Source organism: Cyprinodon tularosa, unplaced genomic scaffold (assembly GCF_016077235.1).
Source record: "Cyprinodon tularosa strain WSP-4 unplaced genomic scaffold, ASM1607723v1 ctg223, whole genome shotgun sequence".
Classification (NCBI taxonomy): Eukaryota; Metazoa; Chordata; class Actinopteri; order Cyprinodontiformes; family Cyprinodontidae; genus Cyprinodon; species Cyprinodon tularosa.
Window position 1 is genome coordinate 976,016 of NW_024038833.1, and position 27,801 is coordinate 1,003,816.

Here is a 27,801-nt window from a genome sequence, read left to right on the forward strand (position 1 = left end):
CAGGTGGTTGTTCTTTTGCTTTTAGACCTAACAGCTGCGTTTGACTCTTTGGACCATTAGATTTTATTTAATCTTTTGGAGCAGTGGGTGGGCATTAGGGGCACATCATTGGTGTGGTCAGATTTTATATGAGTGAGGGAACACATTGCCAGATTTTGAAATGATCCTCATCCACTCTGCTCTTATGTGGTATCCCACAGGGGTCCTAGGCCCCCTTCTTTTTTTTTGTCTTATTTGGGTTAATGTTTTAGAAAGCAAATGATTTTTTCTTTTTTCCTGTTGTTTATGATTGTCAGGTTTATATCCCTAATAAAAGGGTTTTTTTTAGGTTTTTTTTCTTTACCGAACTACTGCTTCAATGTCTTAAGGAATGAAAGGCCTCGATGGCTTTACATTGTCTGCACTAGAAGTCAGTTTTTTGACACTTCTTGTGGAACTGCAGCCTTTGGCTCAATATATGAAATCAGTCATCAAGTTGACAGCAATCTAAAATTTGTGTAAACAAGCTTTTTTCATTTAATGCAGCTGGCTAAAGTTAAGCCGAATCTTTGAAGACAGAACTATGAGGCCGTAATCCACTCTTTCATCACTACTTTGTGAGATTGCTGTAATGGACTTTATATAGGGGTCAGTGCTTCCCCTGTTGCTCATATCAGGTCCAAAATGCCGTTGCACTTCTTTTAACTGACACAAAAAAGCATGAGCATATCTCCAGTTTTGTCTCACTCCACTGGTTAGATTTTAGAAGTAATTTTAAAGTCATATTTTTTTGTTGTCTTATACCCCCTCCTGCCCTCTCAAGTCAGCAGAGCAGCCACTCCTGAACATCCCAAAAACCACTCTGCAGATTCAAGGTGATCATTCCTTCTTTGCTGCCATGAGGGGAAATGTGTGAGGAAAGGTGTTTAGGTAATGTCTTAGTAAGGAAACCTAGGCTGATTTAAGGGTATTCTGCCACTTGTGGTCAAAACACAGAACTGCAGTATTCCACTGTTCATTTCCATAATGCATGCTCATATATTACTTGACTAAGTTTTTACCTTACCTGGAGTGTTACATTTAGTGTCTGAGTTGAGCTGCATTCTGGTTGCTTCAGTTAGGGACCTTCCTACCTGGATAAATATGTGTGTTTACTCTAACATTATCAAACATAACATTATATTTACCTTTTTAAAGTTTCTAAAGTCATCCACACATCAGTCGTTGACGAGTCGGGTAAGTTCATTGTGCGGTAAGTTCTTTTTGCCTTGTTTTTTAGGACTCGTCCGGTGTATCCTAAATAGACTTGGGCACCCCGTGATTCTTTTCAAGTCCAAGCAAGCCGGTTGCTACTTGTTCATAGGAAAAAGGGAAATGGCACCAGACACTGGCGAATATTGTAATTGCAGTTTAATATAATTGAAGTATGTGAATAGTTCCATCTGAAATGTAGGACAGTTGTTTTTTAAATGGTCATTGAGTCATATATGTAGCGGGTAATGCTTGGTTTATTGATAGGTTTTTTTCTGTCCCTGTTCAAATGGGTTTGGCTGACATTTAAAGTTGTAGGGAAATCATATTTAAATAATTCTGGTTTAAACATGTATATAAATGTACTCTTTATAAGACCATATTGTCCCAAACGTTAGAAAATGTCTATTTAGAAAAAAAAATCCAGTCTTAAAATCTGTGTTTTTTTTTTCGTTTTCTTATGCAGACCAGTTAGTTATGTTAGCTTGTACACCGAAATAATATAAATATATCCAAAAAAATGATTATTATTTGTTTACCATTGAATTGCATCCCAGTGCTCCCAGGGATGGACGTCTGTGGCTTCAGCAGGCGTAGAGCTAACAGAACTGTCAGCATTGCAGGCTGTAAGCCCTCTAAACCAAAGAAGCTTCTGCCGCCCTGGCGTCCTCTCCCACGACAACTCTGTCCCCAATTTCCTCCCCTAAATAAGAAATGTATGATGGAGGAGACTCGTCGATGACCTCTGAAACAAAACTCTCCTCCTCTTGCATGCTTCCGCTGTCCATAGCCTTCTTTGACAGTGTCGTTGCTAAGTCCCCCATTTAGTGCTACTTGGTCCAAATGTAATTTCCCATTGGGAACCTACTAGCACTAAGTTTCTAACTGGTTAGTAGAATGCTTCAGACAAACCGGCCACAACCAAAATTGCTTGTGAACAACAATCCCGCCCCCTTGATAAACGACCAATCACATTCACTTTATTCACTTGTGTAAAGTCGGGCACCACTCGGGAGAATTTGGAAATGCAACGGTTGGGGCAGCCATTTCCCTACGACTTTAAGCACACATTAAAACAGAACTGTATTGTGAAGTTTGGTGTCCATTCTTTGCCTACTTTGTGTGTCAACTGTCACAGTTACTAGGCTACAGAACTTACGGCCGCTGAGATCCGGAGACGGCTGGACCTGTTTGAATCCATCGCCAAAACTCTTTAGGCCTCCTTATTGTCATGGACCTCCAAGGATCCAGTCCAGGTAGACCTTGTCCTTGAAGGATGCAGCCTCTAAAAATCGAACATACCCATTGTTTTTTTAAGCAACAATACAGCTTTTGTCCACTCAGAAGAGCTAAAACCCACTAAGGCCTCTGACCTACTAAAACTAAAAGTTGTATAGAATTGCTTTAACATCCACAGAAACAGTGCATGAATTTCTGACTCAAAGTACATTCAGCGAAAATAGGCTTTTTGTGGATTTTAATACATAACTGAATAAAATGTTTTCATCAAATTAATTTTCTGGATTGTTTTTCACTAAATTTCTTTCTCTGGATAAATTTTTGATTATGTGGTAGTTAATGGTAAGAAAAGAATTATTTGCTAATCTCACCTTGTCATGTACGATCACTTCAAAAGTAGGAAGAGAGTAAGCCTATGCACAGATCAGATATGGCACAAGGCTGGATAATGAGCAAGATATCAAGAGGTATCCCACTTTGGGGGCTTACCTTCTCTTAACCACATCCTACAGCACTGGTGAACACTTCAACAATTGTCATTTGTTTTTCATGGTTGTTTGTCCATGCTTTTGGAGCTAATAAGATCATTTAGTGTACTTTCCACAACAAATATGACTTACAAATTGATAAGAAGAGGTTTATACTTTCACCTTTTTAAACCATTTTTATTAAAATTACAATACAAATTCTATTTACTAAACTGCTTGTAAAACAATCAAAATTGAAAAACACAACCTGTGTAAAATTTATTTCCACAGGGGTTGCAGGTTAGCAGGAGGAACTACAACCTACCCTAATCTGTAAGCCATAATATCCAAATTACAAGAAATAATGGCTATATATTATTTATTCATTTATATTTATTCATTTATTTATTCATATATATATATATATATATATATATATATATATATATATGTAGACGCACTGTACATACTGTATATATCCCACAAGCACCTTTTCTTTCTCACTATTTAGCCAATGTGACAAGTGAATTTCACCAGTTTGAGATCAATAAAGTCAATCAATCAATCAATCAGTGTCTAATGACTCGGTATGAATTTCCCTTTTTGACTCAGATGACAAAAATATTGTACTTTTTTTAACGATTCTTTGTAAGTAATTTCAGGAAGAAATGTGAACTTGGAGAAGAATGTTAAAATCTGGGTATATTACAAGAAAAAAACCATTCAATATACATTGGATCTCAAGCCTTTAAATATCATTTGTAACATTACAAGACTTAGGAAAATTGACACCATAGTAAAATATTACACATTGAATGTTGCATATATCTTTTTCCTATCAATTTAAGAATAAATGTGTTTGGAGGAAAAATAAAATGCATTTGATTACCTGACTGCATGACTGTGCACACCCCGAAACTTATGCCCCTGTCACACCCTGACCATTGATATCAGTGTATGCCTGACGTATGAAAAATTTGACAAAAATGCTGGCATACAGTGGATAAGGTATGGGTACGTTTTGTATAATTTATGAGAAAGCTGTAGCACGCTGAAACATGCTGGCACAGGTTGACATACATGGCGAGTAAAAATTTCTCAATGTATGCCAGCATATGCTATTCTAGGGGCATAGGTTACAGGTAAGTTATCTGATTGTTGACATACGTTAAGTTACTCATAAGTCGTGGAGTCTAGCTTATCCAAAACCTATGAGTAAATTGTGCATAACTTAATGTATGCGTAACTTATCAAGAACTTATCTCCAATGCATATCAACGTATTTGACGTGTTCCAGGCGACAGCTGAACGCGTTTCTAACTTATAGCTACTGTATAATGGCGTATTGGCAGTGTGTTGGTATAAAAGGGGGTTTAAAGGAGGAAACCGTCCTACCTGTGTTCACGACCACGACCAACAAACTTCCAAGCAGGCATGATGCTGAATCTACTGCGAGTGCAAACCATCTTTCTCTTTCTTTTTTTTTTTTTTTTTGGTGGGGGTAAACAGCAGCTAGGTTAATACCGTGATAAATGTTTTTAAGCAGGCTTGGTGCCTCCGGCGCATTGCTGCACCATACAGAACACTGGCTTTTGACATTTCATGGGCATTACGCTGCATCATGCAAAAGTTAGGCTGTCGTTAGACAAAAGTTCTGGACTCGTTATGAATATGTTAAGTATATGCCCAAAATTGAAGAAAAAATAATGCATAGAAAGTTCAGCATATGCCTGCGTTTTAGGAAATTCTGAGATGACAGGCATACGTTGTTTCAATCTGCAAGGTGTGACAGTGCCATAAGAACCTTTAACTGAAGCACCTGTAAACTCTTTTTCTTATGAGTAATGTATGGCAGCATTTAAATAAAACCTATTACATGGGTCTGGACTTAAAAAAAAAAAAAATTTTGTGGAACATAAACTACTTTTTTGTATTTGATGTGTAACTGTTAAACCTCTGCTGTGTTACCACTAGGTATGTTACTTTACTGTGATGCAGTCTTCTTTCTTGTTTTTTTTACTGTTTTCTGTCTTGAAAGGGTAAGTAAATTATTTGATAAATTGATTAGAAAGCAGTGTATAGTTAGTTTCCTTTTGGTTACTAAATAATGCTTCAAAATATGTCTTTTTCTGTATGTTTACCCATCCACTTTAAATTAACCCGTTTGAAATTGATGCAAAAGGATGATATATAGGCTTTGAATTCAAGTTGACACAAAATCTTTTTTACCACTTTGTTAATGCGCAAAATATATAATTACAAATCAAATGGCTGTTAAAAAACTGAAACAGCAAAAAAGGCAGCACACAGTAATCTTGAACATATCCATTTAAAAGCTTTGCCAGATGAACAGGACATTTTAAAATTTGGATTCCCTTTATTAGCATTTAAATAAAGTGTTTAGAATAAAGTGTTCTGAAACCTCCACGAGTCCAGAGTTTTGGTTCCAGCTAATATTACCATGGCGGATGCTAGGGAGGCTTTGACTACATCAGAGAACACTTAAAACATGCTCAGCCACATTTCAAGACCCCCCTTCCTCCTCTCTCTTCCTCCTCCTCCTTCACCACCACCTCCTCCTCTCACTGCGTCCCCTTCCATCCCCCCATGTTGCCTCAGGAAGAAAACTGGGCAACATCTGGCTAAGTTTATGAGCGAGAGGGAGAGAGAATTGGTAGACCATGAAAACTAGGATTTTTTTTTCAGCCTGTGCAGCAAGCCATTCTTGGAGCTGCCATTAGAGGCGATGATATTTTAATCTTGTGAAAATGCTCAACATAGCAATGAAATTTACCAACAAGGCCTCTGATGTCATTCTGATAAAAACACATGTTGCCGCTTAAGTGAAAAGTTCTATTTGAACAACATGAACAAATCAAAAGCTGCCAAAGTGGAATGAGCAAAGGGTGAACATTGTTACCCCCAGACATTCACATTCATTAAAACTAAATGAGTAGGACCAAACTAAACACACACCCACACACCTACACATGTTGTACAGCGACTGTACATATTTAATCATTTACACAGTGGTAAGTTTCTGAGTCAACAATACAGCAACTATTGTCACCTCAAATCAACATTAGTATAGTGAAACTGCAGTTCTTTAAATTGGAAGTCACTTCAGTGTTAGATAACTTACAGATATTTACAAGATCAATAAATAGATAATTAAATACATCATTCTTCTTAAGACACAAAGCTGATGTAAAAAGAAAAAGAGTGGCACTCAGATTATTTAACTACTGAAAATCAAACAAAACACAACATTACACAGGAGAAATGTAAAACACTGCACTTTCCTCAATAGTGAACTGTCCTTACTTTGAATGTAAGTTGGTTAAATTTTTCTTTGTGGTAATGTCAAGAATCACCTTTTTGCAGTGCATTATAAAATAATTTATATCTCTTGAACATGTTCATCATGTTACAAGGAAACATTTCAAAATATTTCCATTTGGATCCTTTTATGAACACATATGCAGTGCTGTTTGCCACATGCTATAGCAGCGGTCCCCAACCTTTTTTCCACCATGGACCGCTATATGTCAGACAATATTTTAACGGACCGGCCGAGGGGGGCTAAATACGATCAAGTAAAATGATACGACTGGCATAAAATCAAATGCAAACAGCATAAAAATAAAACAACAAGCTTTCTGTAGCTTTGTTTTGGTCGCTGTAACCGCAGAAAAAAAAACGTTTCAAAAAAGATAGGACGTTATAGATAGGATGAGTGTCAAGAGGCACAGATGCACCGACTGATGTAATTGGGAGAGAATATCTCAATTTTTTATATTTTTCAAAATAAAACATCACTCAGACTCTGATCGTCGATAAATGTTTATATATATATATATATATATATATGCTTTTTTCTGTGCGGCCCGGTACCAAAAGACTGACGGACCGGTACCAGTCGCGGCCCGGTGGTTGGGGACCGCTGTGCTATAGGACAGCGAGTAGGAGAACTTTGTAACCTACGTAGCATTAAGTGGCCGAACACTGACACTGCATATCACACTGAACACACTTCCTGTTTGGTGAATCATCAGGATAGCAGCATATGAATAAGCTGTGATGACACAAGGGTGAATCTAAAAACTTGCAGGATACCCCTGATTTAGATCAAATAACTTTTAGAATGGCCCACTGAAAGCCAAGACCTAAATCCAGTTGGTTATCCATGGCTAAAACAATATTATCTCATATGTTCCATCTGATCTAACTGATGTTTAACTATTATTTGAAGAAAAATAGCTGGAGCTTGTAGAGAAATAACCTCAAAAGTGTTTTCAACTTTAAACACAGAAGAAAAAATATACTTTTAAGAAAACCTCAGAGATATGCACTCCATAAAAAAAGCATTTTAGTTTTTGGTTCTGATGTGACTAAATTGTTAAAAGTTCCATGGGGTATGACTAACAGGTAAAAGATAGTTCCCCAATTTAAATTTTAAATTGTTCAGCGAATAAAATCTTGGATGATAGTTGAATCTGTTGCAGTCCCATCTCATTAATCCATCCCAGTAGACTGGATCAGTTCCTTTGGCACTGTACATAGAGGATTTTGAGGTCCATGTTGTAATATTTACAAAAGTCCTATATTTATCTGCCCAAGTAAATACCTTCCTGGCAAAGTAAACCTGGGCAGGTATGGGTTTGGGGGTTGTTCTTTTCGCTCAGCTTTTCCTTGCAGTCATCAGCAATGTTGTGACTCTTTGTTAATGTGAAGTCAGGCCTCTGTAGCACCACGGCACAGCAAAACGATTCCAGCTTCCAGTCTATTGAAAACAGCCCAGGAATTGAAGGCAGGAACAAGCTTGCCAAAACTGAATTGCAGTAAAGGAGATTTATCCACAAGGAACTCGGCTCCCCAGCCATCCATTGTGTTTGTCCATGAATGCGACTTTTATCAGTGACATTGATATTTAAAACCATTTAAAAGCCAAATTTGTTGCACTTTCATATTTAAGTATTAGGGGCTGAAAACAAGGATGAATCCTCTGGTCCTGGGAGCTGAAGCGACCCATTCCTGAGGTTTCAACAGCTCTGAAAAAAGAATTGAGGAAAAAAAGCAATTAGTAAGAGGTGGAATACAAAAAAATCTCAACAAACAAATCAGTTTCATCACTGAGTTACTTCACTTGGTTTGAATAAACAGACCAATATGTCCATTTTGGTGTGGACAACCTTCGTTTTCCCATTGGAACTCCTTAAGAATTCTCAAAATGCATTTGGTAACCGTGCAAACATTAAATGCTCATTAATAAAGAAGAGGGAAAAGAGACTATTGGAATGTGTCTGTTATTCAGGCTGCACAGCAGTCAGCAACAAGTCACCTCTTTCCTGAGGGCTATGAAACAATGATGTATGTATAGTTTGCTAGGGGCGCCTCATTGGCTGAGCAAACAGGCCCCAAAATAACTACCAATCAACGAAGATGCTATCATCACTCACTCACTGTGGGTATTGTGAAAGATTTAAAGTACACTTTGTTTGCCAAGAGCCAGAATTTTGTACATATAAAATTATAGAACAAGCATATAGATACAGAAATGTGTAAAACAACATTGATTAGAAGTCTATTGTATTCTGTGCATATAGAGGAATTTCAGATCATAAGGAATGTGTCCAATCTCTTCCTGCCTTTCGCTGATTGGCTGCTACGCAAAGAGGGATCATCCATTACATGCAGAGGTAAATAAACAGTTGTAGCAATTAAAGTTCCATCATTTGTTATGCATTGTATGATGTTCATGTGTGTGCATACACACACATGCATCTCCCCATTCATATGTCTTACTAGCTATGCTTGGGTGTGTGTGCAAGTGAATTTGCGTATGTATAGTGTTGAACTTTCTCAGGTTTCGCCGTCAACTGCACTTAAATCAATGATTTGGGGGCCCAAGAATCAACAAATGTGACCCCTGGCAGACCATAATATGGACCCAACCTGCCCGTGGATGTGTTTGAAGGCCGCTTCTCTTTCTTCTCTGTCAGCACCTCACTACCTCCGCACAACAGATGCATTCACTACACAAACACACATGTAACGCCTGCATTCGTGTTGTTTATGAGGAAGTGTGTTGCCATGTGGTCATGGGCATGTGTACGCTTAGCAGCCTCTGATTATTTTACATGTCAGCATGTTGTGACAGAGTGTTAAAATCATATGAAATTTTAGGTTTTCAGAGGTTAGGTGTGACATTTTTGGGCTTGATATGGAGAGACACGTGTTAAAGCAAAGCACTTTATATTAGCTGGGAAAGCTGAAAGCACATGGAAAATTTAGTCTGCCTAGATGACTGAGCGAGTGCTTAAGGCCTCTGTAGCATAAAGGTCTCACTCCACAATTTTCTGGATCATTGGCTGGGAAAGAGTAAGAAAGTCGGCTAAATGATCTGAGGAACATGACTTCTGTGGTGATTTGACATATTGTATGTTTAAAACAACTTGGATTAAACTAAGTATGACAACTTTTAAAATAGCTGCATAAAGGTGTACTGAGGTTTTATAAAGTTACTATAATAGTTTTCTGCCATTCGTTCCAAAATGTTTAAGTCCTTCTAAGAAGTTGGCAGATAAAATTACCAGGATTTTCTCTGGGTTGTTAAGCATGGAGTAATGAGCCACTGTTGAGCTGACTGCCAGCAGGCTAAAACATTTTAATAGAAATCTGTCTGTATTTCCTGACGTGACACTAAAGGCCAATCGATGAATGCTCAGATTACATTATTTGACAAATAAGATTCAAATTTTTTTTAGTTGCAGCTAGCCTGATAAATGCCTCTCTGTGAGAAGTGGAACCAAGTGGGTCATGGAGTACATTTTTGTCACAGTATGGCAAAATACAATTTCTCTCTCTACCCCCAACTCCAATCAGCAATTCATATCTCCTCCTCCCCATGTAACCCTCCTCTTCCCCCCTTCCTCTCCACTCTCAGGATGCTTAATGGTGGGATCACAAAAGGTGAACACCTTCTCATATTAATAACTGTTAATATTGTGCTTAGGGATGATGAACAGAGGTTAGTAATAACTTGTTGCATTTACTAAAGTAATGTTTTGACAAAAATACACTATTAAGACTTTTTTTCTGCACCATACTGTACTTTTTTGCTTATACTTAAGTATTATCGTTATCAAAACATTGTTACTTTTACTTAAGTAACATTTGTCTTGACTATCCACTGTGAGTCACTTTACTTAATAAGCTGGTTTTCAATTCAATTTATTTATATAGTGCCAATTTACAACATGTTATCTCAAGGCACTTTGCAATTCAACCAGATCATACAGTCAAATTGATTCAAAATTTTCTATCTAAGGAAAACCAGTTGATGGCATCGACTCATTGACTTGAATGCAATCCTTCACACTAAGCATGCTTGTAGCGACAGTAGAGAGAAAAAAATTCCGCTTGACCAGGAAGAAACCTCCACCAGAACCAGACTTGGTGTGAGCGGCCATCTGCCGAGGCTGACTGGGTTTTAAACAAAGTTGCTCCGGACAAAGACACCCAAACTGTGTTTCCATTAACCATTGAAATGTGCAAACTGTACTGTTAAATAGAATGCTAAATGGAAAAACAGAAATTTTGAAAAAAACAAATATTTTTCTACAAAGAGTGTTTACAATTCCATCCGATGGTTTTTCGGTCCCATCAAACTTACTATATTTTACAAAACTGCAGTGGAAACCCTTTTTGATCTATAACAGGACCCTACTGCCCTGTGAAAAGACGAAGGAGAAGATAATTGGTGAATTTTCATGTTGCATATTTAGATTCATGAGGAGACTGAGCATTTTGTACATTTAGTCAGCCACAATGAGCATTAAAGCTTTTTCTGAACTATGAATATATCTCAAGTTTTCCTATCTGCCCCTGCCATTTTGTTTGCAATTTTTCTTTCATTTCTTATTTAATGGAAATACCACAATTGCAAAAATTTGCATTTTTTTAAATTAGCAGAACATCAACAAAGTTTTCAGCAAATTTTTAATAGAAACGTAACTACAGTTAATGTTTATGCCAAAAGAAGTGTTCCATTTCGGTGGACAAGCTTATTGTGTATCTGGAGTAAATAATAGTAATATAAAGAAGCAAATATTGTCACTCAAGGTAATTATCAAAATTACCTACTGACAGGATTTGCCTCTGTTTAAGGTTGATTTCAGAATTGGTTCTCCTTAGCCTGGATTTATTATTAACTATTATAAATTCAACTATTCATTTAATAGCAGGTGAAGATTCTCAGTCATCCAGGTCATAGTAATTCCAAAAAAGTAAAAAAAAAAAAAAATGATCCACCGGACTTTGTTTCCAAGTTTGAAGACGTTTAGCTTCCCCTCAAGGAAGCTTTTTCAATTCGAAATGTCAGAATTAGTATTGACTTTGTGGCTTTATAGAGTGGACAAAAACAAAGCCTGGTTCTGGCTTAGAAAACATGCAAACTGAACTGGATGAACGGGTCCGCCCCTTAGGAATGGGGGTCCTATGGGTTCTTTGTTAGTCTACAATACCCGATATTGGGCTATGCCTCTGAGAGAGGGGTCGCTAGGGGGAATTGTTGGCCTAGCTGCACAGGCGAGATGTTCTGGACCCCTGTATAGGGGTGGGGGTTTCAGTGATAGCGGGAAGGATTTAACACTATCGCTGCATTGTAGGTCTTTTATTTTTATTACTGTTTTTAAAATAACATAATTTGCACATATATTTACATTTTGGTCTGTCTTAAATATATAATGCTAAGTTGTACGTCAGATGTGATAAGTTAGTCAGTACTAAGTAGCATTTTTTTACCAAACACTTTTTTCACTGTTACTTGAGTAAAAAATATGATGTATTGGTGCTACCATTACTGAAGAACTATTTTGGGTACTCTACCCCCCTCTAAGGATGAACAAATCAAATGAATATTTCTGGTGAAAACATGTATGCAGTACTACTGCTAGTTCCTTTGTTGATTAGATGATGAAACATTTTTATACCAAATTAGTTCATGTCCTTATTCTCGTCTGGTGCCAGATCCAGTTTGTAATGTTTAGTCTAAGAGGACTATTGTGGTGGGAATTGCAGTGGAGCCAGATCCTTACATTTTGGCAAGTGTTTTACCTACTTTCTACTTTATATTTTTATTAGTTAAACTTCACTCTAATAAAATAAATTCTTAGAGAATTCTTAAAGAAGGTGACTCACTGTAAAGACGGATTTATACTCTGAAACCAGGTCGTCTGCTTGAGTGTCGCAGTGAACGCAAATGTGCCCCTTCCGCAGACACTCTGGTGCACCTCTTCATAATTGTAGGTGACCTCAGACAGTACCGCAGACAGGAGGCATCTGATTGGTTAAATCTACATCTGCTCCACACTTAGCATATTTCCTGTTTGGTATGTTACCGGCTTGTTTTGTTTGTATGACAACGATTGTGGAAAACGACTCATGAAGTTGGATTAGCTAGAAGAGCGAGGTGTGTGAGAACTCTGGGACCCTTTTTTCCACCTAGATCCCCGCTCATTTTCGCCCTCATGTCCCTCGGTTCTTGCACAAACTTCCACTTCCTCACCGCATCGGCCGTATCTAGATCCACATCTAATTCGTGATTGTTCCTCTTGCGTTGTGGTGTGGAATAACATAGCGCAGACCACCTCAATGTAGGGCATAAATCAAAAATATCTGCGACAAGCTCACTGTGAAACACTGCTGTGGGAGTATAAGCAGCCCTTAAATAGATTGAATCTTAAAATGTATGAATATTGATTTCATTAACACCCAGAATTTGTTTAAAACCAGCAGCACTTTGTTTTAAACAGGATTTAGTAATACCACCCGACAATTTTAAAACAGCAGACGGAGTTACAAATGCTGTTTAAGGTTTTGTACAACAGGTAATATAAATGTAATCAGCAGAATAATATCCAGTTATAACATTAGTTTTTAATATTGACAGGATTTGTTAGTAATGTTTTATTTTTAATTTCTGTCCTAAATTAGACAGATCAAAGGTGAAACTTGCTCTGGAGTTTTAAAGATGGTACTCATAACATGCCACTCTGCTCATCCATCAATGTTGATATCTTTATGGTACAAGAAGTTAAAGGAATAGCGGAGGATGTTCTTTTTCCGGGTGGACCATGAAAATAAGTGGTCCTCCTAATTGTCAATCATTCTGGTGATATGTTTACGTAAGGCCATCCTACATGCTCGTCCCCTTTTTCATTTGGGTGTTGAGTCCGACCAGTGGTGTATAAAGTACTGAAATCTCGGAGTCAAGTAAAAGTATAAGTACCTCTCCAAAATATGACTTTGGTAAAAGTCCAAGTCACTGACTGAAATGTTACTTGAGTAAAAGTCAAAGTATCTGAAATGGCTTGTACTTAAGTATAAGAATAACTGTAAAAATAGATGTACTCAAGTAATGTAGTGAAAAGTATAAGTAAAAAGTAAGTGCAGTTTGAATTACTTTTTTAACATTTTGCTAAACTTTGAAGATTAAATTCTCTTAAAATAATATACACAACCAAGTGTAGGATAAATTTAGACTGGCTTTGCGAAACAGGCGTATCCTATTGGTGTTGATGAACAAACCCAGGCAAGACCCGACTTTGTAGTCAGTAGGTGGGGTCAAAACATTTGCGTTTCTCTCTCTCTCTTGCTCGTTTTTTTTTTTACTTAGTAACTAAACCAAACATTGAAAATGTATCGGAGTTAAAGTATGCAATTAAGTTTGTAAATGTAAAGTACAAGTGAAAGTTCTCAAAAAAATGTATACTCTTGGAAAGTATAAAGTACTCCAAAATATATTTAAGTAGAGTAGTGAAGTATTTTTACTTCATTACTATACAACACTGAGTCTGACATGGTGGGAAAAAATAGCAAATCTTTTGGAAAGTAAGCTTGTAAGAGCTACGAGAACAGCAACATTTAAACAGCGTGCATGAGGAGAAATGGGCTTGTGCATGCTCTCGCACGCGTTCAATAGGCTTTCTGTCTCGGGAGTGAGTACAGGGTTGTGCATGTGCATTTTTTTAAGTGGAGTGGGCTGGTCTATTTAAAAAATTGCAAAAAATACTCCATTATACATCTAATATCCAATCTAAAAGTCTTGTTGTGAGTTGGTAAAATCATTCTACAAGTGATATTAACAGAAACTTTAGATGTCAATGTTGCATTTGGGGACCACCAGTGATGAGTGATTCCATCTTTTCTTGAAATTACCTTGTGTTTCAGTGTTCTTTAACTTCCACACATAAAAAAAGGAAAACATACCAAATTCAATTACAAGTACAAAGATTCAGCCCTCTCCTCAGCTCTTTTCACCACATGGACAACTCTTAAACAAATCAGTCAATGGAACAAGGAGATGAAAAAACAAGTGAGAAGTACTGCAAAAGAGCCAAAAAAAGTATTCATTACTTTCTGTAAAGACCAGAGGACATATCCAGTTAAAGAGAGGATGCTCAATTTAAAGTCTAACCTGCATATCAAGCTGTTCCAAAACTACAAGATATTTTATCAGCAAGTAACTTCAAGCGCTCATTCCTTCATCCTGCAACATTTACATTTTTTTTCCTCCTCTTTCTTTTCTCCCAGCCTGACTTTTACAACTTCCTCCTGGTTGAGGCTGCAGCCCTAACCCAAACAAAACTCCATTTTTTAGTTATTGGCCCTCATGGCATGTAATGGAGAATCAAGCTAATTATCCCTACAGCTGTTTTCACTTGCTTTTTATGTAAGCAATACCTGGCTGATCCAGAGAGCAACAGTGAGGCCCTTCTTAGCGCTCCAGGCCTCCAGGCCGGCTGGAATTAGAGAGCATAATGCCAGGTCCACACCCCCCACTCCTTTTCTGACCGATACTGCTCGTGTGTACCCCTGAACCCATCTCCCAGCACACAAGCCCACCTAACTCAGCTTGACGCAACCCCCTTCCACCCAACACACACACATATCCAGAGCCTCCCCGTCCACCCGTAAATCTACCTCTCAAATTCCCCCTTTGAACTTCAACAAAGCTGCTCTTCAACAACTAAAACGGGATCTGCATGACAAGCATGGGCTTTCTTCCACTGATGGCAATTAATGACAGAGGTGAGCAAGGGTGTGGCTTGGGTTAAATGGGAACCATCTCTCGCTGTCATCAGACTTGAATGGAGACAGAGCCAGTGCTAGGAGACGGACAGAGAGGAAAAGATAGAGCACAGGGTAAAGAGTGAAAGAAAACAATTCCTCACTGGTTAATTACATAATTTCCTTCATCTGAATAAACACATACCTGGTTAAAGAAAGTGTGAGGAAGTTTCCCAGATGCCAATTTTGAGGGGTTTGCTGAAGAGACCTACTAACATCATCCATAACTGGACTCGTGTAGGTAGATCTCAGACAAAACATCATTGCCACAGTTTGTAGCTGTTGGGGAGTCATGGCCAAAATTATACTTCAGTGTTGATCTTCTCTTCTCAAGCAATTCTTTAGAAGAGTGAGTCAGAGCAGATAAACAGTTGCTGGTGTACTGTTTCCCTTAAAAACTGCAGATTCCTGGCTGCTACCAGGGATGTATTCAGTACAAACACCACTAGGTGGAGTTGAATGTTGTTAAAAATATGCATACATTTGTGCACCAGTTTCATTATCTCCCATCAAAAGGTAGAATGCATCTTTTACTGGACACTGTGCATGCTTTACTTACATTTTTTTCCTAGCCTTTATTTGTGTTTAAATAGCTGTTTATAACTTCCCTATGGCACTTCAATCTGGCATCTTGTTGGAAATAAAGAAAAAAAAAACACTAGACAATTAAAAGCTCCATTTTATTTTGCCCAAATAACAGTAAAGATTGTGTTGGTGGGAAGAAATAGCAGAACAACTCCCCATTCCAACTTTTCGCTCTGCCTGTCTGGCTTTTCTGTCACTAATCCTTCGTGGAATGATAGAGGACTGTATGGAATGGTGGTTAGCTCCCTGATTCCAGCCAAAGTGTGTCAGTATACAAGTGATACGAGTGGAATTTGCTGTACCTGCTCCTAATGTGGAGGTTACTTTGACATATTCACACAGCTCCTCCAACACATAAAAACATGTGCTGCTGGTGGCTGCGCATGTATTTTAGAATAAAAAAACACTGACAGGAATTAGACAATTTTTACAGAGAAGGAAATAACAAGACATCAAGGTGTTATGACAAGTTCAAACTGGTGACGTGGGGACAAATTACCAGGTGATGAAACAGAGTCGAAATTAAGCCTAGTTGGATTTGACGAGTAACTGGCTTATCAGGAACTAAAGCTTCTAAAATATTTTCTGATCAGTGAATGCACCAGGAAAAGCACTTCCAGGTTTCAGTGATTAAAACATTATACAATGTGGAATTGCTGTAGGATGAGGGCTCCATTTCAGTACAAATACAAATACTACCAGGGGTTTAGAGAGTGTTGTTTTTATCTAAGCTTTAAAGCTACAGTGTGGAATTTTCAGCGACATCTAACGTCCAGACTGCAGACCGCAGCAACATGAACATTTCCCCCCTACCGCTTCTCCCCCCCAACAGTACGGCGAGCGTTACGGGACAAAATGTCTTCCACAACGTCCGCATCACCTACCTTCTCAAGTGATGAGGTTTGTTTACATAGATCATTTTACAGTTAGTATTTCATTAGTCTGTGTGTTCAGTACCGTCTCAGTTCATCTCTCTCAACTTGCCGTAGTTACTTTCGAGCGTAATGGGCGATCTCGCAATCGCTAGTTTGTTGGCTCTGCGCTGCCATAGCGCAAAGATGTCTGCCTCCATGGCTGCGAGACCCGCTCCTATGTAATTATAAATAACGAATTCTAAGGCAACGCAAATATTAAGGTTAAGAGGCTGAGCTCGTAGATGATGATAAATAACATAGTTATGTATAATATATTACATTTCTGACTGTATATCCCTGTAATTATTACACACTGTAGCTTTAACGGCCATATTTAAAGAGTGAGCATTAAGCACATATGGTGTTATTGGCTTACTAAGAAAGAGAATGCCTGCTACTGAAAGGAAGGCTAGAAAAGTGTCAATGCTATCCTCAGATTGCATTATAGATCTACAAGAGAAATCTGTTAAAACTGTTACCAACAGGTTAACGCAATACAAAATCCACAGAACAAAAATCAGTGTTCTCGCAGTTCACACATTGATTTAACATTTTAAACCCTAAAAGCCAGCCTTCTGTTTCAAAACAGCATGCCACTCTTACAGCTAGAAAAACAACAGATGCTTGGAATTTTATCCCTCAGACACACTTTAATTGTTCTCAGCTCTAAAAAAAAAAACAACCTTTTTTCTATTGAAAGTTTAGTCCCTTCAACAATTAAAATGGAGACAAAGATAATGTGTGATTGACAATGTTTTTTTTTTTATACATAAAAAATGTTAGCGAGCTGATGTTTGCCAACTGCTTTCATTTAAATATCTTAAACAGAGTTTCAGCACTGTACCTGCTTTTAGCAGTACATACAGTGAGCTTGTGCCCCATAACAACACCTTGACCTGGAGCTTAACCTTGACATAGAGCAGTGGCAGCCTATCAGTACCAGGGCCTTACAGTGAGAGGCCCTAACACGCCTGCCTGTTTAAAGTACCGCAGGCCGAGCCAGACAGGGGTTGAGTGGGGAGTGGTTGTGGGGGCATAAGTGAAACCTGAGCCCACATTAAAGCATCACCATCAGGTAGGAGATCAGGAGAGGCCTCCATGCTCTCAAAGTTTGCGGGAGTCCGGGTCTCTGAAGCCCTATCTAACCTCCATCTGGAAAGAGAATCTGAGGGTAGCCTGATGGTTCGATAAAAGGCCAATGCCGACTGACACGGCAACAGCTTCTTGCCCCCATTTGCACAAAAAATGGATGCAAGTTGAGTTGTGGCACACTTCTATGTGGGTATTGTGGGAAGGAAAACTATAAATGGGGTGTTGTTGTAGGTGCATGGTGGCATTCATTTGCTTTGAACTACTTTTGAGTGCATTGACTGCATTTAGGCTTACAGAAATGCATTCACAATAAAATACATTTGCCCTCTTCCGTGTTGAGCAAAGAAGTATGGAATGAAAGACAACTAACCTTATGTGGGCATTTTTGTTTTCTACCTGTTAGAGCTTCTTTTTCTACATGAGTCTTAATAAAAAAAATCTTCAGTTCCCATCATGGCAGAGACGATAATTTTTTTTGGAAGCTGTTAACTCTTCACCCTCCTCTTGATGTCTTCTCAAGATGACATCAACTCCACTGAGCCATTAGTTTTCACTCTTGACCCAACTAGTTGCTTCCTTTCTTTAACTGCCCACACACTTACTGTTTCTCCATCTGTTCTTTATTGCCCACTGTTCAGCCTCAGCTTTAGTCTTATTGCCTCTCCGTGAGACCAGGTAGGTCAAAATGTGGGGGGAAAAAGATACAGTGAGATTTAACATTTAATTTTACATCTATATTTAAGCAAGTGTATATGGTAGACCTCACATTAATAATAAGTACAAAAGAAGTGTTGCATTTTGGTTTGACATGCATTTAGGATTACTTCAATGTCTTCTCAGTCGGTGCCTTGCTTACTTTGTTGATGTGTGGATCGGTGTGTTAAACAGCTGTGCCAAGAGAATCTGATAATAATGTCTATTCAGGAGCTCCATGGTATTTCAGCTGAACAAGTTCAGACAGAGTTACACACAGTCAGCTACAGTTTGTGTTTGGTCATCAAATAGTGGGAGATATGGCCATTCTTTGTTATAAAAAAAAAGAAAAAAAAAAGTGTTTTTTGTTTTTATTTTTTTTTTCCATTACCTGTTTTCTAAATAGTTAGTTCTATTTCTCATTGGTGGGTTTTTTATCGTATGCTAAACCAAATTTCAATCTATTATCAGCAAATAGAGAGAAGAAACAGCAAAGAAGTTTTTGAAGAGTGGAGAGAGTTCTTTTGTTTAGGCGCAGCTTTATCATGGTAAGTCTAGTCTCAGAAAGAAGCAGTTTTGTTGTCGGCTGTATCTGTTTGGTGCTCTTGAGGTCAGTATAGCCCCAGGACATGAGACATATAGTAAATACGCTGGGGATAAAGAAGGAGGCTTTCACACTAGCTGGTGGTCTACAACAAATCTCTACCTCCATTTGACCTCTGAGTCACATAATGAGAGCAAAGGGTGATGGAATGTCTAACAAAATGCCAGACAACTACTTTTAGGGTCCTTTATTCTGAGTAATGCCCTTTTTAAAAATTTGTATCTAATGATCTATATTTATCTGACCAAATTCAACATGTTGAATTTCAATTATTTTTTTACTTGACTCAAACATAATTTAAGAGCACTCTTTATTTTATGAAAAGTTTCTTTTTTTATTATTATTATTTTCATTGTAAGCTGTTATTAAACTGTACTCTAGGTTGTAAAGATCCCCCCCATCCCATTTTGTTCCCTCCTCTTCCATGCTGTTATCATGAGTCCCACACCACACTTTGTTTACTTTAGCATCCTTTCTTCAATTTAAATGTGTTGCCTTAAAGTCTTAAAAAATATATGGAACTTCTCCATGTGAGGATGTACACTCCTCCCACCCAAAGATTGGGTGGGAGGAGTGTACATTCTGGGCTTGTTGCAAATTTGAGCAGTTTCATGACAAAGGAGTTAGTAGGGAGTAATATAAAAGGAATTTCTTGGTTTTAAATGTCAAAATCTGATTATTTAGGTTCATATATTGACGTAAGAACAGATGAAATAAAATGAATGTACAAAATTAAGATATACCTACATGCAATTTAAGACCTAGTATGGAAGAATTCAAATTCATTTTAAAGATTTAAACTCATAATATCTAACTCTTTAACAATTATTGAAACCATATAAATACATTTTGGATGTCCCTCCTGGTATAGTAAAAAGGGTTTCCAACTGTTCAAATATACAGTTTCCAAATAAAAATCCAGCATTTTCTTCAAAACAGCAAAGTATTTTGGAAGATCCATCCATCCATCCAATCATTTTTGCCGCTTGTATCCGAGATCTTGTCCTTTTGGTCATGACCCAAAGCTCATGACCGTAGATGAGGGAAGGAACGTAGATCGACCGGTAAGTCGAGAGCTTTGCCTTTTGGCTCAGCTCTGTCTTCACCACTATGGACCGGTACACCGCCCACTTCACAGCAGATGCCGCACCAATCCATCTTCCCCTCATTCATGAACATGACTCCAAGATACTTCAAGTCTTCCACTGGGGGCAGTATATCCTCCCCAACCTGGGGAAGACAATCCATCCAAGACATCATAGTCTTGGATTTGGAGGCACTGATCCTCCGTGAAGGCATGATGCACTAATCAAAAACTGCAGGGAACAGAGTGAATATTTTTTTATTTTCTATCCTTTTGAAAGTAACTAAGTTCTTTAATTCCTGCTTTTAGTCAACTTAGAGTTCTTTTAATGTTTGTTTTTTGATAACTTATATACAGCTACTTTGAATTAGTGCACATTATTTGAATATTGCTTTAAATCTATTTTAGAATCCCATGGAAACCTTCCATGATAATTCTACTTAAGGTTATCAAACCATCAATTTCATACTGGCTCAGGTCTAATCTTAACAAAACGAATAGCATTTGAGGGGCTGTAAACCTTTAAGGATCAATCTTAAACTCTAGTTGAAATTCTTGAGTCTCTGTTCACAGTCCCCTTGAACCTTTAACAACCCTTTGGTGCACACTGCAAAGATACTGGAGGCGCTGCCTGTGAAATTTAAAGGGAGATGCTGAAGATCATATATAAGCATCTATCAAAGTGACAGCTTTGGCTCAGCATGTTTAGAGGAAGTAAATACTCCTCATTGCTTCTGACAAAACGACTCATAGTCCAGCACTATTTACTGCTCCAAACACCCTATATACATTAAATAAGCGCTGATTGAGACATCCACACTGACAGTGCTAGGGCCTGTGCTTAACATTTACTGTAGCTGTGGGATTACAGCATCAGTTTATGATGCACAGGCTCAGCACATTTTTCTTTGTTATGATAACCAAAAATGATATAGAGTTGACCACAGACTGTAATGTATGTAAACTTGTCTTTGCTCTGTTTATGAAAGTTTCAGATGTGGAAATATTGATTGCATCTTAAGTTAGGGATCTCCTTTCAGTTCTGGCTCCTTTACTGTAGATAACTAAAACAAAAGCATGACATGCTGTCCCAAACATCATATTGATGTCCAGAGAAAAAAAATCACATTAGAGAGGAAATAACAAAAAGAGTGAGAGAGAGATGCTGACAGGTCACACTTGATGACCTGCAGAAAAGTGTGTCAGTGAAGTATGTGCAGACTTCCAGTAACTCATAAAATTTGCTCTATGAAATGTTGCTGTGTGTGTGTGCACAAGATTTTGTGTGAACTCCATTTAGTCTGGGTGGTGCTGGGAACAGCGTCAGCTTTAAGTCTTGCAAACAAGGTCATGCTATGATGTTTAGAAGGAACTTTCTCAGGTCACAGACTATGACTTTCAAACGCCACTCACATTACTCCACAACTTCCAAGTAATCCTGTTTACCCGGCACACCTGATATCTCTTCCCATTTTGCATATCAATTGGTGAAAGCTGCCCAAGTTAAGAGAAAACCTTTCATTATTCTTAAAACCAAACAAAGTAAGGATAAAAAATATAATAGTTGATACTGAGGCAGATGGACATTGAAATGGAAAAGAATATATCTGCCTTCCATTGAAATCCACCCTAAAAGAGCACAGCCTGCCCATATTAACAAACAATTATTTCTCCTGTTTATTCTGGCTGATGGTGGAGGTTTCCTCCTTAATGGTTCACAGGAAGTGATGTGAGGATAAAAAAATCCAAACATGTCATGTAATCCATGTTTAACAGCTGGTTTATTAGACCAAAAAGACTCAATATTTATAATTATACTGTAGTTGGAATGCTTCCATTATTTTTAGTGTGCAATCCTTTTTTTTTCATTTATTTGTTTGTTTTACAGATGATCTGTTTCCAGGGTAGCAGCAACAGACATTCTTGTTTGTACAATGATAGCAATTTTATATAGGATGGAATGAGGAGTCCTCAGAACATCCAATGATAAAGTTGTAAAGAAACTGCCCCCTCTATCCCTGCACATTTAAGTGTGCTGAGCCAAACTGGAGGCAGATTATTCCCTAGCACTTTAACAAAAAAAAAAAAAAAAAAAAAAAAAAAAAAAAACTATGTAAAATCTGATTTTGTAAGAATATAACTCCTAAAGTTATTTACTTCCTGGGGCCAAGTCATTTATTTAAAGTAGTTAATGTAACGGACAGAACCTGTTCGGTCGACCCATACAGAGTAACTGGGTGGATGGAAGATCTGATGTATTAACTCTAGTTGAGTGCCGTGACATATACACCTAGCTAACTGGAAAACAGAGGGAAAAGTTCTACTTAGCTGCACTAAGGCCGTAAAATGACCATGTAGATGTCCTTGGTCATTGCTAACAGAAGAAATGGCTGTATCTTGTCAGAAAACTGTACTTGCATTGCTTGGTGAGTAACATTGCTTAAGCAAACCATAATCCATATCAACGAAAGACAGTATTTTACTACCATAATTGACCTTTAAGAAGCGCGCGCTGCACACAAGAGCATGTTTGATGATAGTTTCTGTTCACTGCCCTTGTTTTATTGCTTTTAACCAGGGCCGTCTAACGCTCTGTTTTTAACCACAACTACAACTAGATTCTTTGGTTTGACAGGTGTGGGATAAAACTTCAAATTGTCTATACTCTGTCAATTCTGGCAGCAAACAAAAAATATGCTAATTTGAGCTGCTGGAATAGACAACCCTGTGCTTCCTTGTTTTGGCTGCCTCCAGTTGTTGGTTTGTTTTGCCCCCAGCTATTGCTCTGCTATAACTGTTATTTTACATACACGGGAAAAGGGTCTATTGTGTTATGAGCGTAGCATGCTCACAAAGCCAGATTTTGGTTTACAGAAATAGCCCCCGTGAAAAACAGGATACAAAAAAACAAATCAGCCACTTTCATTTTCTGGATTTTCTGGCAGGTTTTAACATCAAAAACTCATATTTCCAGGTAATGACTTCTTTAACAAACATGCGTAGGTGTTTTAGAAGGCCCATGAATATAGACAGAGAAGTAAGCAATTAATTACAAAAAATGTAATATCAACGACAAACTGCAAGCGAAGGTCGTCAATGCAGGCTAATCCAGGAGAAGCATGTCATGCAAGTCAATGATTCGATGCAATCAATAGGTGTTCCAAACCAAATCGGACAGTATTGTCTTTGTAAAGTGCCTTGAGATGACAAGTAGTGTGAATTAGCTCTATATAGTAAAATAACTAAATTGAGTATAAATAACTTGGTGTTCACCTACCTGGCCTATAGCCTGGACTAGTGATGTAACTGTGAAGCTGTCTACAAAAAGTAACAGAGCACACTGTACAACTCCAGGAAGAAAAGGTCATTTAGTGTTTGCAGCAAGTTTCATCATATCTTCTATAGGTCTGTGGTGGAGAATATAGCCTTATGTCATTATCTGACAGGGTAGCAGCATTTGAATCAGTAACCTAAAAAAAAGGATCAACAACCTAATAAAGAGTCAGGTTCTTTTCTAGGAGCTCCTTTGAAACATGGGGAGATAATTATGTGAAGAAGTCATAAGATTCTGCAGATCCACTATAAAACAGATTGCTACAGAGGTTACTTAATGCCCACAGAGACCAATATATACAAAAATTATTCAATAAAACCTGTATACTGAGGTACAACATTCATTTTTCTTAGTCATTCCTAACCTTTTTTTGTCAAATAAAATTAGAATGTATATAAAATTATTTGAATCTATATCTGTTTATCTGTTGGGTTGATCTATTTATAACCTTCTATATTTTAGCTGCTTCTTTCTACCCAGTAAAGTGCATTAAAATAATTTGTTGTTTCAAGACACTATACAAATAATCTGGACTAAATTGTATTTTAGAAGCATTCTTAACTTCAGTAAAACTGTGTGTGAGCATAGTGTGTAGACTGCCAAGAGAATATTATTAAATATCTGTCTTCATGAAGAATATAAATTTACAAGAAATACTAAAGAAGTCGACTGTTTTACTGTTTTGACAAATTCTTGAATAAGATCAGTATCGAAGACAAAACAAAATCTGATAGAGATTTCTTTAACTGATGGATAGAGTTAAAAAAAATGTCTTCCAAAGAAAAACATACTGAAGACTTAATAAGTCAGAAATGCAACGTAAGACCCAGGGACACTTTAACAAAGAGGAATGTTTAACAAAGGGTAATAACAGGGGTTTAGGTCTGCTCTTTCATTGAGGAAAACTGTCCAGGGCTACTTCACAACATAGGAATCTCTGTCAACTGGATCAAGGGCTCATCCATAGACAGGCCTCCTATAAAGCCCAAGGAACAGGTGACAGCATCATGTCACAGACACTCATACATGCACACAGAACCACTACAACCAACATCAAGCTCACGTACACGTTCATGTTTCCATGAACACACACTGAGCTCAGAAAAGAAGAGTTTTTGAGTATAGAGGAATTTGGGGGGAATGGGGGGAATCTATTTTAGAAAACAGGAAAAACCACACATCAACTGAGCACTAAAACCACTTGAAGAGGGTCAACACAGCTCCATCCCCCTAAACATCCCTTAAAAAGACACACAACTTTGGTATAACTATAGCACAATATACTCAGATTTTACAAAAATTACCATATGAACAGAACAGTAATGATGATATCACATGTACAATGGTCATCTACTTATAAGAAGTATCTGGGACTCAAATGTCATAACATGATGGATGGATCTAATATTGAGTACATCGTAACAAGAGGAGGTGAGCACAAGGCTATGTCATCACTGGCCCATCTCTATTCATACCCTCCATCACTGTGTAATTTCTCCCACAACTCCAGGGATGCAGGATACACCAGCTCCCACATAGTGAGACACAGCACAGACATATGCCAATCCCATTGAATTGCAGAAGATTTGAGACATGCACACAAAAGCATCTATGCAGACCATAACATTTTCACTTCACATTAGTCCCAGGTAGTCTTAGCTTCAGCGATGTGTCCTTCTTAGACTATTCAGTGTATGCAGTTAGCAGTGGGTTTCAAACTACATTGCATATGCTAACAAAAAAAACTATACATCAATAAATATAGGAACTACTTATGCTTCTTTTTTATATTGTTTTTCTTTTGCAATGAATTTCTGATGTGTATTCAACATTTACTTTTAAATAATTTTCACATCCTTTTTATCCCTTTCACAGATCACACCATGATGCTGTGAGTTTAAAGGAATAGTACACCCAAAACATGATTAGCCATCGGCGTCGCCAGACCCCATTTACTGGGGCACGTGCCCCAGTATAAATGAGCTGTGCCCCAGTATAAATCTCATGAATATTTGCAACAGTATTACATTTTTTTAATGCATCAATTTAGATGATTCCAACGGGAGGAGACGTATATTTCTACTCAAATGCGCAGCAAGTGTGTTGGTAACTCCAAATTGAGGATGAATTAGCGCCCCCACGTCAGCGCATGTCACTGCATGAACTGCAGGTAAATTAACACGCTGCTCTCAGCTGTTTTGGATGGGACACTGTGCGGCCGCGACGCATTTTTAGTTCTGGTAACGTTTCTTACCTGTCAGTTTTATTATTTTCCCAGTGAAACCACATGATTTATTTATAGGCTACTAACTGGAAATGACTGCATTGGTTTGTAGATGGATATCAGGAAATTCCTCACACGAAGCAGAGACAGGGAAGCAGTAAAACAAGATGAGAGAGGGAGGTAAGAGCCCGAGATGAATTAGTGATTTAAGCTAAGCAGTTACATTAGGGACGTTATAAGCAATATGATAGATATTTACATAATTATAAATTTGCGTTTTTTTATGTTTGCTGTAGAGAATGAGAATGAAGGTGCTGGAGTAGGAAAGGGAGGAGGAGGTGAGACTGACAGGCAAGAGGCAGGTGAAGGACAGGAGAGACAGGACCATGAAGGAGATGAGGATGCAACAACCAGCGTCCACAAACAAGAAGGGGACATTAGTGACTTAGGGGGAAAGCATGATGGTCCTACACAAGTGAAGTTGTCCCACCATCCCCAGGACAAATTTGGAGTAAAACAAACGTTCATTTAATTCAAAATGGTTTGAAAGCTTTTCCTGGTTAAAAAAGAAAGCCTTGTCATCAAGGATATGCAGTGTGTTTTCAACTTGCTCGATAACACCATGTTCCCCACACTAACGCAGATCATCCAGATCTCCTCACCATCCCAGTCTACAGCTGGAGGTGTGAAAGGTCATTCAGTGTGTTGAGAAGGATCCACACTTGGCTGAGGAGCACAATGGGACAAGATAGGCTCCATCATCTTGCTATTTTATCAGTTGAAAAGGAAGAACTTTCTAAGCTGAGTCACAAGTGATTGACCGCTTTGCAAAAATGATAAATAGGAGGTACACTTTAATGCTCAAAAAATAAAAGTAAACTTAGCTCAGGATGAGTTAAAATTTCCCCCGAACTAAAACTCTAAAACCTAGGAATTAATGATTACGTCAGAATGTGTATAAGGAAACTTTTTATTTGTCAAAGTTGTTGATGTCTTATTTTTTATAGCTGCAATGTTGAAAATGTTCATGTTTGTTAAAACAAATATGCTCTTATACTCATTAATATCTCAACTGGTAATTTTGGTAGGAATGTATCAGGGTTGGGCAGTGTGCTTGTCTGTATTTATGTATGGAAGGAGGGGCATATGCACTAGGGGGTTAGTGCCCCAGTAAAGCTTTGTGCCTAGCAACGCCCCTGTGATTAGCCTTCATTTTCTACTCACCCCCATGCTGAACAACACTCTGGAGTACTTTTTTGATATCTCAAATGCATCTGGAGATCTGGGAGGCTTCTTGCTGTCTGCTCATATTCAAATAATGGAGGTCTATGGTGTCTGAGACAGAAAGGTCCATAAAAGTCCACAAAAAACGTGTCAGTATTCCTCCATACTGCTCGTCCAATGTATTCCAAGTGTCCTGAGTGGGTAGCATCCAGAATTTACTTGAAACGAAGTCATTTAGAATGTTTTTAGAGCATAAACAGTAGTGTATAGGATTTCCTGAAAGCGCGCACCTGCGCGATCACGACGCTACGGAAGCCGGCAGACCAAACCAGCGCATTCAGCTCGGCAAAGAACTCATGCTCTTCCTCAACACTGAAGTCCTCAGACATTTTTCTTTCGTTGTTTCTTTCTTTGCACAGGTAAACAGCACATTTCTTCTTCTACGCTTGCATTATCGGCAGAGCAGACGCTGAATGCGCACTTTCATCTGGTTTGGTCTGCCGGCTTCCGTAGCGTTGTGAATGCGCACGCGCGCGCTTTCAGGAAATCCTATACACTACTGTTTATGCTCTAAAAACATTCTAAATTACTTCGTTTCGAGTAAATTCTGGATGCTACCCACTCAGGACACTTGCAATACATTGGACGAGCAGTATGGAGGAATATTGACAGGTTTTTTGTGGACTTTTATGGACCTTTCTGCCTCGGGCACCATAGACCTCCATTATTTGAATGTCAGCAGACAGCAAGAAGCCTCCCAGATCTCCAGATGCATTTGAGATATAAAAAAAGTACTCCAGAGTGTTGTTCAGCATGGGGGTGAGTAGAAAATGAAGGCTAATCATGTTTTGGGTGTACTATTCCTTTAAAATGAAAAGGTCCCACTTTAACCAGGCCATTGTGACCAATAGCTATATGCTGTTTTCATAGAATATGAGAAGATTACACAGCACTATGACTCGCCAATTATGTCCTTCAC

At 38.2% G+C, this 27,801-nt stretch overlaps 1 protein-coding gene across 1 annotated transcript in view; it reads right to left on the reverse strand.

The window, feature by feature from the left end:
* Positions 1-6,790: 6,790 nt before the first annotated feature.
* LOC119784299 (ERC protein 2-like) overlaps positions 6,791-27,801 on the reverse strand; it is a 226,543-nt gene continuing 205,532 nt past the window's right edge. Inside the window, exon 21 of the mRNA XM_038286276.1 lies at positions 6,791-7,987. The gene's annotated coding sequence lies outside the window, so the exon portion shown is untranslated. The remainder of the gene's footprint in view (positions 7,988-27,801) is intronic.